Source organism: Lutra lutra, chromosome 1, assembly GCF_902655055.1.
Source record: "Lutra lutra chromosome 1, mLutLut1.2, whole genome shotgun sequence".
In the NCBI taxonomy this organism is placed as follows: Eukaryota; Metazoa; Chordata; class Mammalia; order Carnivora; family Mustelidae; genus Lutra; species Lutra lutra.
The window spans coordinates 147,829,957-147,844,352 of NC_062278.1; the positions used below are offsets into that span (position 1 = coordinate 147,829,957).

The window sequence follows — 14,396 nt, forward strand, 5'->3', positions numbered from 1 at the left end:
AAAAAAGTGTTTTTAGAATTACATGGAACCATGTTTGTAATATATCTGGTACATACATCAGGTAAATTTTTCTATGGCTTTGGACTTGGATTTTTTTCTCATGAGAACCAGATTTTCTAGAGCTTCTACATATCTTGCATAATTTAATGCAATTCTGAGTACATTTTCAGCACTCAAGGATTATATATTTTATGAATTGACACATATTTATCGAGTCTCATTTGTTAATAGCAAAAAGTGTGAGTACTTAAAGGATTTTTTTCCCATATATTTTGGTGTTGGCTATTTGATAGCCCTTAGGATTTTTCAGGGCTAATAAACCTTATATCTTTGAGAACAAACATGTTCTGTCACAGTAGCAGGTGGTAGAATTCATTGTAATGGAGTCAGATAGGTTCTAAAAAAAATGTGCTTCTTTGTTCACCCTTTGTTATGTTGTTCACTTCATAATGTTCACAAGTTTAAAGGTAAAAAGGAAAAAAAAAGAAAAAAGCTAAAGATTCTTGCTTCCTTAGTTTTGAAAGCACAGTGAAGGTATATTTAGTTTAAGATATGATTAATAGTCATTTGATTTGATACTTCTCAATGTTCTTATTAACTCATTGGTTATTCATGTTGCTATTAAAATAACTATTTTTTCTGTCCTTTAGTGAAGAAATGAGACCCCCAGACTATGAAAGAGAAAAACTCGTGCATGTGGCTAAAAACCCCCTAAGCTACAAAAACATAAATTGAATTTGAGAGATGAATGTATCATGTATTATGTTTCTCCAAGTGCTTTAAGCTCAAATATCTATCCATAAAATATTGGTGATACAAGGTCTCTATTTCATATGATCATTTTAAGTATTGGTGTGATTTTCTCCCTGTGTTATGGAGTAAGAGAGAAATAGCAAGGTCTGCATTTAATCTGTATTACATCTCTTAAGAAAAGGGCAGCTCATTTTAATTAGTAGACGTCCAGATAGATCTATTGGTCATTCAGCTTACATCAGTCTTGAGTTGGAAAAAAGGAACCTGTGTTCATAAAGCATCTTCGGAACACCTTCTCTATGACACTTATAAAGATATAACTTCTCTCAACAAGAAATAGTAAGATGCAGATATCACAGCTGTTCGCATTCTCAGGGCTCGTCTACTATGGGAAAAGCAGAGCTAAAACAAAAGATTTTAGAGAAACAGTGTGAAAGAACACACTGAGCGTTGGGTATAAGGATGATGTGACAAATAACCACATTTGAGACTGTGCTGAAGTCATGCGGTAAAATTCCAAGAGAAATATACTCTAAGCTACCTTGGAATTTATGTCTTTGGGGGTACTTCTACTACAATAGAAAATATACCTTATCATTGAAGGAATGAATGAAATAAAAGATATTTTTAAAAAAAGAATTATATGAAGTGAAGTTAGAGGCTCATTTAAAAAATATTATTAGGGCGCCTGGGTGGCTCAGTGGTTAAAGCCTCTGCCTTCGGCTCAGGTCATGATCTCAGTGTCCTGGGATCGAGTCCCGCATCGGGCTCTCTGTGCAGGAGACTGCCTCCTCCTCCTGTCTCTCTCTGCCTGCCTCTCTGCCTACTCGTGATCTGTCTGTCAAATTAAAATAAATAAATAAAAAAAATAAAAAATATTATTAAAACCTGATTAAAAAGTCTCTCAAGGTATTTCATGAGGTATTTTCAAATAAGAAGGGGTAAAGGACCAGAAAATCTTTAATTTCATATTTAAGACTTCAAGAAATTATGACTAATACTATATATTTTCATAGAGAAGCAGGTGATGAATTTGAGACTGATTTGACAAGAGGAAACCTTCTTTTCAAGTATTTTTAAAATAAAATTTGTGTATGTTCATTTGACATTATGATGATTTGACATACATATACATAGTTAACCAATTACTGTCAAGTTAATTAACATATCATATCCCCACAAAGTAATTTTGTGTATGTGTGTTGAGATCACCTGAAAGCTAGTCTCTTAGAAAATTTCTGGTATTCAGTGCTGTATTAACAATAATCATCATGCTGTACACTAGATCCTAGATACATTCTTCCTACAGAGGAGCCATTTTGTACCCTTAGATAAACATCTCCCCATTTCCCCCAACATTTTGTCTCTGATAATCACCATTCTACTCTCTGCTCCTAAATATTTGGCTTTTTAAGATTCTGCATATAAGTGAGATCATGCAGCTGTTTGTTGTTTTTTTGTTTTTTTTCTTTGTGTGGCTGGTGTATTTCATTTAGCATAATGTCCTCCATTCATCCATGTTGTTACAAATGGCAAGATCTCTTCTTTTTTAAAGCAGAATAATATTCTGTTGTGTACATATACCACAATTTCTTTATCTATTCATTTGTCAGTAGACATTTAAGTATTTTTCCTTCTTTGGCTATTGTGAACATTGCTGCAACAAACATGGGGGAGCACATATGTTTTTGATATTTTGATTTCATTACCTTTGGATGTGTACCCAGAAGAGGGATTGCTGGGTCATACAATAGTTCTATTTTTAGTTTTTGAAAAACCTCCACACTATTTTACATAATGGCTATATTAAATTAAATTCCCGCCAACAACATATAAGGATTTCTTTTTTTTCCCCCACATCATCACCAGCATTTGTTATATCTTGTCTTTCTAATATAACCATTCTTTTTTTTTTTTTTAAGATTTTAATTTATTTATTTGACAGACAGAGATCACAAGCAGGCAGAGAGGCAGGCAAAGAGAGAGAGGAGGAAACGGGCTCCCTGCTGAGCACAGAGCCCGCTTCGGGGCTCAATCCCAGGAACCTGAGATCATGACCTGAGCTGAAAGCAGAGGCTTAACCCAATAAGCCACCCAGGTGCCCCTCTACTATAACCATTCTGAATAGGCGTGAGGTGATATCTCAGTGTAGTTTTGACTTGTAATTCTGTAATGGTTAGTAATGCTGAGCATCCTGAGCATACCCATTGGTCATTTGAACCTCTTCTTTGGGAAAATGTCTATTCAGATCCTTTGCCCATTTTTTAATAGTGTTGTTTTTTTCTGCTATTGAATCATATGAGTTTGTTATATGTTTGGGATATTAACCTTTTAACAGATGCATGGTTTGCAAATATTTTCCTCTGACTAAATAAAAACTTAAGCAGCCAAAATTTCCCAGATCATCTGGGTGGCTCAGTTAGTTAAGTGTCTGACTCGTGATTTTGGCTCAGGTCATGATCTCAGGGTCCTGAGATTGAGCTCATTGTTGGGCTCTGCACTGGGTGTGGAGCGTTCTTGGGATTCTGTCTTTCCCTTTGCTCCTCCTCTGTCTCCCCCTCCCCCCTCTAAACAAACAAACAAACAAATAAAAAAAAAGAAACAGCCAAAAATTCCCATACGAAAAGTGGAATTTTCTCATCTCTCTCAATTTTTAACCATTGTTTTGGAACCAAATTAAAATAACCCCCAGGTGAAATAGATACACATTCATAAATATTATTATATATTAATATATTTAATTTTATATTTATTATACACATATAAGTACTTGTGTATGTTACATATAAGTACATACATATGTCAGTATGTCTGTGTGTGTGAGAAAGGGAGATGGGCAAAATATATATGAGATACTTGTAGCCTAAGAGAATTTTAAAAATCATAATCTAAAGATTTGCCTTAAAGTTTAATTTAATGAAATATAATTTTATTAAAAGGAGCTTGAAGTGAAATCCCCATAGTTGTTTGTAACTAAGCATTCTCTGTGTTACATAAACCAAAGAAGTCCTGGGGAAGTTGTTCTGCCTTAGATAGCAGTCAGGTTCTTTGTGTCTTTTTCTCTATTTTGTGAGGAGAATGTAAGACAAGTCATAGAGAGTCAAAGTTGCACAAGCAATTATCAAATAAGAGCTTGTTCAAGCATGGATAAAGTGTGTATGTATTTGAAATCTGTGTAAAAATTTAATGTTCCTACTTTGCATCATTGTATTTCCACCAATTACGTCCTGGTAATATGGACTATTAATGCTAAATATCCTATTTATCTTTTCCAGTTCAACCTATCTTTTCTCTTTTATGTCTTCCCCCAGTTACTAGTCTAGAGCCAATCCTTTGGCTCTGTTCTTGTTAAGGACTTTTTTTTTTTTTAAGTATATAACTTTTCAGATAAGATTATTTCAGTTTACAAGGGAGCTGCTGTAGATGATAAAAAGCCAGCATGGTGTAAGAACTGGTAGAAGCATCAGACACATGGCAAACCAGAAGATAGCTCATCTGTTTGGGAGGAAGATGTTTAGTACTTCTCTTAAACTGCAGTCTTGGGTAGCATCAAGGGCTATGAGGCCTATCAGCATTCACCAATATTTTAATCTTTCCCATCTGAATTCCCTTAAGCATAGGAAATAAACTCTTCAACCTATTTTCCATCATCCTAGTGACCAACCAATCAACCAGTGAACCACATAAACACACTAAAGGACCAGGACAAAAGAAAATAAATAAATAAATAAAAAGAAGTGAATCCCACCAGGAAAGGTCAGGAGTGGTATCTTTGGTTTGTTGGCCCAGGAGAGAAGGCCTGCTCAACACAGTGCGTTGGGTAATGAGTTGATGAGGCACTGTGGAGTCCTCAGAAATATGGTAAGCAGCGGTTATGGGGACAGGAGATATTTTTTTACTGATACGCTGTGCAACTCAGCCTTGGTTCAAATAGTGGTGAAGCATACTGGAGTCTATAAGTCTCTTAGAACATTCCTGTCATTCATCAAAAAGGAAGATTTGTCTAACAAAAGAATGTTGTTTGGCTACAACGCTGCTTAAAAGTATTTAGATGAGAATCCTTTTTAGTGGAGGCTAAATCACTGTTAATTTTCTTAAAACCAGCCCACTTTACTCACTTTCTTACCTACTTAGCTCGTGGGCATGCACGTCTTCAACTTTCAGCAGCCTGTGTCTTTTTGAATGGCTATCAAGTAACCCCAAGAATTATTATCTATCCCCTTTGAACTGATGTGGTAGCAAATCTGGAGAAATCTAACCCTCTGTTATTTGCTTTTCCTCCCATAAAATAATCCCTTTACATAAGGCTGGCAGTAAATGGTCCTGGATGTTATTAATGACAGGCAGACACAAGGACAATGTTTTCATTCTGTGTAAAGGTGGACACTTTGAAAAACAGACAAACAAAAAACAAAAACAAAACAAAACATGAAGCAGCTTTTACCCACCCACTTTCAGTCCACTGGAAACAGCATTGACTGGGGGTTCTTGCTCTGTCCTGTCACTACTGTGGCTATATATGTGCATGCAGATTGTGCCTTGAAAGCAGAGGCACCTTTTGACAGTATTTTGATCATCTTGTTTCATTCCACACACTGTTTTTTTTGAGAATGGTTTACTGTTCACTTCAGTTTTGCACTTAAGTTATGTTAACAAATGTCTAGCCTTCTACCTGGGTTAACTTTAAAGTGAGCGCCAGAGTAATCAATTTTAAGTGGAAAAATATCACAGGATTATGGATGGCAGTAAGAGGACAAAATGCCGTTGATAATTTCCCTTCCACTCAGGGTTCAGAATGAGGCATGTGCTTTCTTAAAGGGCTTGTGTGGTAGAGTTTCACAGCAAATGCTCCCTTTCATCTTATTTAAGTTCTGTTTGGCTTGCCTCCCGTGTTTGCTTATGAGGATAAGGTTAAGACCTCTGAAGAGGCCACTCTATCCCAATTACTTACCCAGGCTCCCCTCTTTCCTTTAAATAGTATGCACTTAGCTGCGGACAGTGGTTTGGGGTCATTATCTTCTTGATGGATGAACCCAGGGACAAACAACTAATTTCTTATTTGGATTCTAAGAGTATGATAAAGTTTGATCAAAAAGACTTTGAATGTTTTGAATTTATCCACAAACCAGTCCTTGCCGCAAAACACCCAAATGCCTGTGTCAGTTTTTCCTTTTTCAATCTGGTTTTTCTCAAAAGGATCTGCCCCTAGCCACAGACTTTCCTATTGTCTCAAGTTGCCTTAAAGCTTCTAACTCCAAACCAAAGGCTGCCTGGTCTTTCATTCCCTTGTGTTTTGAAGAAACTTGAAGCATCTGTGTTTAGTTTGGTGAACAGCTCTATTTCGGCACATGTTTTATTCCCTAGACTTCACTCTAGCATCCCTTGCCCAAGTTTGGAGTCTGAATTGTTAGAATGTTGGGACTGTAACTCCACTTCTTCCTTGTCTGGTCCCTGAGAGTTTTGTCTCAGGCCCGATGTTCTACTTCCAAATGCTGATCTTATAAATAGGTCCTCATTACTGGGACCTTTGAGAGAATTATGTTACTTCTCCACCATCATTTGCATGTAGACTGTTTTTGTGGATGGAGTTTTTGTAGGAAGTAGTGTAATAGCAAGGCAGCCATTTTATATTTAAAACCAAAATTAAGTGATTGTTAGGCAGGGCATGGGTATATTTTATTGAGTTTCTTGTCCATCTGAAAATTATTATCAATAGGCATCTATGAATTCCTTATGCATTGGAAACCATAGCATCCTATATGACTTGGCATTTTTGTTCCTCCATAGTAACCAGTTCTCTTTGACATTGCCAGTCCCTTGAATTTTTTTGGACAAACAAGGGGAAAGGCATGTAAAGGCATTCTCATTTAGATTTAACTCAAGAGGTAAAGCATTACCTGAAGCTCTGTGTGGCAAATGGTTTCATTTGGGTTTTGTTCTCTAAACAATTTGTAGATGGTTGTGTTCAGAATTCCTAGCCCTCATTAGCTAACTGCACACATGTGGAAACACAGAGCCTGTGACCTTCCGATCCACTCCAGAAATCCAAACTTGGTCTCCAAGTTTAGAGAGGAAATGCTTCCCTCTCTTTCGCCAGAAACCAGACTGATATTTTGTCCAGGTCACACATATGTCGGTGCTATCCCAGCCAGCAGGGAAAAAAAATGACCTCCAGGGTAATATGTGCGTCATTGAGATTTAACTATGTCCTTGGTCCAGGGAGCAGAGACTCACTTAAAGTGCACAGAACCTTAGGATGTTTTAATCCATAAAACATCAACCCAAAGTGGGTTCCAACAAAGTGGAAATTATTGATAATTGGTGAAATTATTGATCATTTGTCCATAAGAAGTCAACCAAGAAAAAAAATTAATTTAGAGGGGCCGTGGAGATGCCTCTTTTTTTATTAGATTCATTTAAAAGCAAAAGTGTTTTTTTATGACTACATTTCAAGAGTCACTAAACTTCCCAATGCTTTGAGCAAATAAACTTAATCATATTTTTTTTTGAAGAAATGATATTTTAAGTGTAGGAAAGCTAGAGACATTGATAATCTTTACATTATATCATTGAAGCTCAGAAATAACCTAAAAATGTAAAAATGGGGAATGATAAAACTCTGGTTAAAGTAATGGAGTGTTTTGCAGCAATTTAGGAAGATAATTATTAAGACTTTGAACAGCATGAAAAACTAGTTATAGTATGATGTTAATAGGGAAAAAGAAAAATAGAAAAATCTATGTATGCTTTGCTAATAACTAGGTCAAAACATGATCTATGATGATTACTTAAGACATTTTTGCTTGAGATATATTATTATTGGTTGACACTTGTGTCTTCTTTTCTGGACTGTGACTTTTTTGGGAGAGTAAACATATTTTACTATATCTGCAAAACCAACACCTAGGACATAATAAATGCTATTAAGTATTTCTCAGTTAACCCTTTAAAAGACAGAAAAAAGAAAGCAAATTACAAAATCGTATTCAATATCTGAACACAATTCTATAAAAACAACGCAGTCAGAAGGTTAAAGACTTGAAGGAATCATGAAACGGTGATTATATATTACAAGGATTCTTCGTATGGTGATATATTGATTTTTGAATTTCCATTAAATTAAAAAAATAGTTGTGCTGTCTGGAAAAACAGTGATAATGAGCACTATCAGCATAATTTAACAATGTTGAAAGGCAAAAGAAGAAAACTCATTTATTCAATAAAGAGAAAATTTAAAGATATATATCTTCATTAAAATCCAATTATATGTGTCAATTTGGGGGTCTCTATAATTTGAAATGAGATGTCAAAAATGATAAACTTCAAGTTATTCATCACAGAATATAAGGCTTTTCATGATCTGGCCTGTCCTGTACTCCAACACAAAGGCTACTGCATGTCTTCGATAATGTGAGCCATATGCCATTCTGGGACTGCTGGAACATTCACATTGTAGTCCCTGTGACTAGCACAACTGGCATTCTACAATGAGCAACTCACATGGATGCATTGATGGCCCTGGTCAACTTTTGTCTCTTATTACATGTCCAACCACACCTGGTTACATGCCATGTGTAATGGCATCAAAGTTCCTATTCCCTTTGCTAGAAACGTCACCCAGCACTACCAACCCCTCCACCGGCATAAAGTCTGGTATTTATTGAGCACTTGCTACATATACAGAAGTTATGCTAACAGCTTTATAAACATTATGGCAGTCAAATCGTTATAATTATCTCTCCAGTTTATAGAGGTGAGAGCCAAGGAAGTTGTTCGAATCCCCACAACTATAAAATAGCAAATATAGAATAGTAATTCAGGTTTGCTTTGTCCTGAAGCCTGGCCACTTTGGCTCACATCCATCCTCCCTCTCCTGTGCTATTTCTCTGTTCTCTGCTGTTTGTTGACTTGCAAAGCTCAGCTGATGAGCACTAAGTCTTCAGAGCCTTCCTTTTCCCTCCACCCTGCCCAAGCTGACTCAAGGATGCTTTCTTTTATTTATTTACTTTTGAGACAAACTTTAAAATATTTATTTATTTAATGTTTTGCTTTAAAATAACAATAACAAACCCATCCCATTCTAACATAACCAGCACATTTCTATGTAAAATCAAGGATGCTTTCTCTGTATGCCTTAAGAAAACTTTTTACCCTCCCAAAATTCCAGCCAGCACGGAACAAACTGGGTATAAGCAGTGACTTTTCACTATCAAGGCCTATCAAGAACAAGAATAATATATTTCTTCAGAAAAAATAAATAAAGACTGTATCTTTTTTGTTTCTCATTCACTGGTACTTAGCACGTGCTTGAAACGTGAAATCCTCGTCCAGCGAATGTCTGGGAGAATAAAATAACAAATGGCTTAACCACATCTTAGATTCTCAGTACATGGATATAGTACCAAGCAGTCATCATGTATGTGATTTTGGTTATGATTAGAAACTGGGACAAAATTGTAGCCATTTATCACGTAGCTGCAGTAAGCACAAGTTCTTGTTAAGAACATTTGGACCCGGTACTTGGACAATTCATTTGCCTTTTTCAAACAGAGACTTGATCATGTCCCTTACCTGCTGAAAACCTGTGACTTGTTATTCCATTCTTTATCGAGTCTGAATTCCTCAGTATGGGTTTAAAGGACTTGTATAATATGGATCAACTCACAGAGCTGTTCATTCTGTTTCAACATTTACCTTTAACATTAAGCAGGCTGGGCACTTTAGTCTCCCAACACATCATGCTTCTACCACTCTTGGGTTTTTACTCAGTTCATCCTTCTTCACCCCAGAATACCCTCCATATTCTTCTTTCCTGCAAAATTATTAACAGATACCATGCATGTCTCTTGGTGTTGCTTAAAACCACAAGGCATTGAGCTCCCACTATGTGCCAGGATTTATATGGTGTATTTTATAAACATGTTATCAGAAAAAAAAAATTGAGTTTCCCTTTGGTTAATGACAAAGGAGAAAATTTTTCAATGTAGACAGGGAGACTTGATTCAAGTCAAAAGTTGATTTCTAAATATAACTTTGACTCTCAAATGTAACAGTGATTCAAATAATGCATTGTTGTGTGTGAACAGAAGACAGCAGAAAACTAGTTCTGTGCTTGGGTGTTTTGTGTGACTTTAATATTAAGTATATAGCATTTGTGGAGAAGAGTTTTTACGGAGTTGGTGCCTCTGAGTCTCTATGTTTGGTCTACTGACTATCCCATGTCAAAAGACTTCAACCCTGTATTTAGCCCAACACTTTGCTAATGTCTGCTGCGGGTTCTAAAGGGAAACATGGAAAAAGAGTTTGAATTGGTAGGCATAAAAAATGGAAATTATGGGCCCTTTTCATAGGACTATCATCTATAAAGAATAACACCCAGTTTGCCTTTACTTGGAGAACATTGCTCAATCATTCACCATTTATAAGAATAATAACAAAATGGGATTTTCATATTATGACTTAAAAGTTGAGGGGCCCACTGTGTCTTAGGAAAGACCAAAAACACATGTGTCACAAGACTAACTGAAAACAGAAATTTCATATCTGTTCATGTTCAGAGTCACTTTGCTGACATTGTGCTCCTGAGTTTGGAATTCCTTAGAGAGCAGAAGTTGGAAAGTAAAAGGCGAGCTTTTCCAGTAACATTTGGTTTAAATTTATCTGCAATTAAAATTCTTATATTATGGTAGTCATATTTTTCGTTTTTGGGTTTCAGAAACATTTGTAAATGTTCCTGATACGTTTAGCAAAGGCCTCCCTTTTCCTATAATTTCTAACCATTCATTCTGATTTATTAAAAATATAAGGCAAAAGAGAGAAGAAAATGGGAAAATCTGCACCATGGAAAGGTCGTCTTGCCTGACTTTCCACAGATAGTCCTCAGGATTATTTAAGAAGTGGAGGATAGTTCTGCGATTATTATACTATGCTGGATAATAAAGAAATGTATCACATATTCCTAAGTTTTGGATATGAACGTTTGAAAATGGTTTCCAAAAAGGAACTTATTCTTTAGATGTACCAATTGATGAGTGCAATAAGAGAATTTTGATTCACCTGATATTGCAGTGTGAATTAAATTATTATCTAGAGACTGTGACTATTACATGAATCCTTCTTCAGTGTAATAATTGAAATCTGTAAGACTATCCCCAAATATTCCTGGACTAAGTAACTTAGATCATCTTGAAACTTTAAGACTTGATCTCAGAACATAAATATAATTCCATTTATTTACATTTTCCACTTGATATCTGATCCAGCCTGCTCTAGAGTTCCCTTTTCACCAAGAAACTGACCCAAAGACTTGAGAATTAATACCAAGGAACTTCCAGGGAAAAATACAAATGAGGATGAAGTAAACAAGACAAAAGCAATGGTGGGGAGAGCTAGAATCCTTCCTGTTCCTTGTACATCAGTGTTGGACAAAGACTATCTAATATTTCAAATTCTGTAGTATGTTAACACTACTGTGTGCTGGGCTTCCAACTTTGGCATTTAGAATATAGATAGATAGATACATAGATAGGCAGGCAGAAGAGTATTCTGACATCCATCTTTTCTTTATAATCTTTGCAGCAGTTCCAAAAGTCCTTAGCTGGGGGATATATTTGGAAAGTGCTGCTTTTCTGCTCTCAACACATTCAGGTAACCATTCCAAAGCTGCTAAGGTTCCACTTGAGAGGTAACTTGCTATTACCATTTGTGCTGTGTGTCATAAATGGGCCCTATTATTTTCACCGAGACCCCTTAGCAGCAGTTCCAAAGGAGCGGCTCGAGATTTGATTATATAGGTCTCTCTCCTGAACACATCCTTTCACATTTGACATTTACACTGGTTGCAGATTTTTATGTAACTCATTAGAGAGCAGCCTGAACCTTAAAAAGGTGTTAGTCTTCCTAGAACCCTCTGGCAAAGCAAAGTCTTTTATTGGACTTAAATGTTTTGAGTTGAAACCCGTACTTGTCTGATTGGAAAGTGTTTCAGGGAACAGATTTTGTTATTTTTCTAAGCGAGGCTGCAGGAATTGAGCTGGAGATACCTCTGACCGAAAGGAATTTTTTTCTCCCCTCAAAGAGCTGAGAACCAAAGGAAATGACTCCAATGTTTAAAATCCTTTTATTTCCTTTGTGGACGATATCTGCAGCTGAGGCAAACCATTTCCAGTTGGCCCCCACCCAGACTTTATGGGAACTGAGATTAGGAAGTTGTATGGTCAAAATAGTCATTGTACAAATTGCTTCCAGTCTAAAAACCTCAAAAGTTCTTGACAGAGCCATGATTTCTTGCCACATTTTATTTTTTTCACATGGGTGACTGACCTGTCATTCATTAATTACCCTGCCAGGATTTCTTCGGTTTGTGTGTATGTATATATATATATATATACATATATATATGTATATATATATATATGTATGTATATATATTTTTTCCATTTATTTTGAGAGGAGGAGGCTGAGTTTATGAGAGAAGTATGCAGGGTTTCTGTGAAACTTCTCTTTGTGAGACACCACACATTTTGCCCTTTCTCTTGCCTTCTGTTTGAAATAAAATATTTCTGGGTCACAGTCAAGCATATGAAAATGCCTTCTTCCTTTTCTAATTTCATTCCACACTTTTCTTCTTGCCTGGCTTTTCCATATCTGAGAAAAGTAAAATGCTCGACATGGCCTCAGAATTCAGCACCCATAACTTTCTTTGATACTATCATGCTCTCGCCCTGGAGAAAGAGAATGTATTCATCACCTAAGATATGACATGTCCTCAGCTACCTTCTCCAGGAGGTGGGAACTTATACGTCTGTGTATTTCTGATGCCTAGCATGGTACCTGCCCTGTTTGGCGTGCTAAATGAATGAATGAAGCAGGCAAGAATGGGCAGTGCGTAATAGCGTTGGGATGCATACAAAAGGGGAGAACAATTATTACAGGCTTTTAAAACTCAGGGATTGCTCTCTGAATTAGAAACCGTGTTGAGAGAATAGTAATAGATGCAATTCTGTGTTCCTCTAAAAATGTTTTCCTTGTATCTTGTCTGCTTCATGGGAAGTCAGGGAAGCTAGAGGCTTTCTTGCTCTGATTAATATTTTTCTATACCAACCTAAAGCTACTCAGATTTTTGTGCAGGTGGCTGCTCCACTATCTCAGTGATTTTCTTTCTAAGAAGTCTTTGGATTTGATGGGGAGTAGTAGTTGTTCTCTAGTTTAACATATACAACACATTAAAATGAACTTTAGGGGCGTCTGGGTGGCTCAGTGGGTTAAAGCCTCTGCCTTTGGCTCAGGTCATGATCCCAGGGTCCTGGGATCGAGCCCCTTATCGGGCTCTCTGCTCGGCGGGGAGCCTGCTTCTCTCTCTGCCTGCCTCTCTGCCTAGTTGTGATCTCTGTCTATCAAATAAATAAATAAAATCTTTTTAAAAAAATAAAATGAACTTTAGTCACCTGACATTTGCCATTGAATGAGATTTACATGTACTACTTTTTCAGTCTCATTTGATTTGATCTGACATTTGTCACATATCTATTTTTGATAGACTCCATGGTTGGTACAAGGATAAGAAATAGGGAAAAATACATATATATATATATATATATATATATATATATATATTTAATTTATATATTAGTATTTATATACATACTAAAACTACATTTACTTTTATATATAATATTGTATATATGAAAATATATATTTTCTTTTATATATAATATTATGTATAAATATATATTGGCTTCTATATATACTATAGCTTTTATAGTTTACATATATTTACATATGTAAACTAAAAATATATTTATATATATATATATATAAACTAAAACTGTGTTTTCAAATATATATAACTAAAAGATAATATAAGCTTTATAGTTAGTATAATTACCTAATAAGCAGTGAACACTTTATGATGTGAGAACTTCTAATGACTCGATATGTCTTAACTCATTTAATCCTTAGAAAAAATTCCTTAGAAAAATGTCTGTAAGATTGGTGTTAAGGTCATCAGAATTCCACAGATGAGGATACCCAGGCAGTTCTCAAGACCATTCAGTCTCTAACCCACAGATCCTGCATCCATGTAGTTCCAAAATGTATTCTCTGAACTGTTAAGTTTGGAGAAGATGGAGTGACATCTTTCAGGGAGGAGATGATATTTGGGCTTGACTCTAAGGGATGAATGGAACTTTATGTAGCAGAGACAGCAAGGAAATGTCCACCTAGAAGAGGAGAGGGCATGGCAGTGGCAGGAAGCTGTAGACAGACTTGCATGGCATCTTCTGATGGCCATAAAGTACAGGGCTTGTGTGTATGGGAACAGTAAGTGATACAACCTGAAATGCAAGCTCAAATCTTATTGTGAGTTTTCTTGAATAAAACCCAGAGTAAAGAGCAAATTACAAAGCCAATGGGAACAAGGAGAGTTCACAGGTAGACGAGAGTCATGTTTTGGAAAGTCGATTCTAGCGAAGGAAATTGGGAATGACAGGGAAGGAAGAAAGCTAGATCCAGGTGAGGAGGATGGATCCTTTACCTTGCATTCTGTTAGTATAAAAGCTCACAATGCATGATCAGTGACTTTATTAAACTACTTTTCCCTGTAGCATACAGACACTGAAGGGAAGTGGTTAGTCCACAGCCAA

At 36.2% G+C, this 14,396-nt stretch overlaps 1 protein-coding gene across 9 annotated transcripts in view; it reads left to right on the plus strand.

Annotated features, from left to right (window-relative positions):
* The window catches only part of RBMS3 (RNA binding motif single stranded interacting protein 3), a 1,359,637-nt gene that overhangs the window by 871,397 nt on the left and 473,844 nt on the right, over positions 1-14,396 (plus strand). The window lies entirely within an intron of this gene.